At 59.7% G+C, this 457-nt stretch overlaps 1 protein-coding gene across 1 annotated transcript in view; it reads right to left on the bottom strand.

Annotated features, from left to right (window-relative positions):
* The window catches only part of SPPL2A (signal peptide peptidase like 2A), a 54,528-nt gene extending 54,077 nt beyond the window's left edge, over positions 1-451 (bottom strand). The window contains exon 1 of the mRNA XM_077764409.1: positions 424-451. The gene's annotated coding sequence lies outside the window, so the exon portion shown is untranslated. The remainder of the gene's footprint in view (positions 1-423) is intronic.
* Positions 452-457: the final 6 nt, after the last annotated feature.

Genomic DNA, 457 nt, shown 5'->3' with positions numbered 1-457 from the left:
TTTGAGCCGCTAAACACCCCGGGGATATGCAAAACGTTTTTTCTTCTTCCGGAGGGTGAAAAAGAGCAAGATGCTGTAAGACGGGCTACACGACAAAACTCAAGAGGTCAATTTAAAACGCCCGGAACAGTGAAAAACTAGAGACAACCCCGAAGGTCAACGTAGCAAAAGCGGCTCCGCAGAGAGCCTTCCTGTGGTGGGTATTTCGAGGACTTCAAAGAACGGGAATGGGGGTGGGGTAGGAAGACAGGAGAAAAGAGGGTGAAGAGGGGCTGCTGGAAGGAAAGGGAGAAACGGGAAGGGGGCAGGCCAGTAGGGCGCGCGCACTGGAGACTCCGGGTGGCAGCCGGGGGTGGGGAGGAGAAGGGGCAGGGAGACCCGGCCCCGCCCCGGGGAGGCCCGAGCGCCGGCCGTCCCCCTTACCAGAGGGAGCAGGAAGCCCCAGAGCAGGACGGTC

This window comes from Crocuta crocuta, unplaced genomic scaffold (genome assembly GCF_008692635.1).
Source record: "Crocuta crocuta isolate KB4526 unplaced genomic scaffold, BGI_CrCroc_1.0 scaffold102, whole genome shotgun sequence".
NCBI lineage: Eukaryota > Metazoa > Chordata > Mammalia > Carnivora > Hyaenidae > Crocuta > Crocuta crocuta.
The sequence above is the reverse complement of the archived record's forward strand: the minus strand, read 5'-3'. Positions and strand labels throughout refer to the sequence as shown.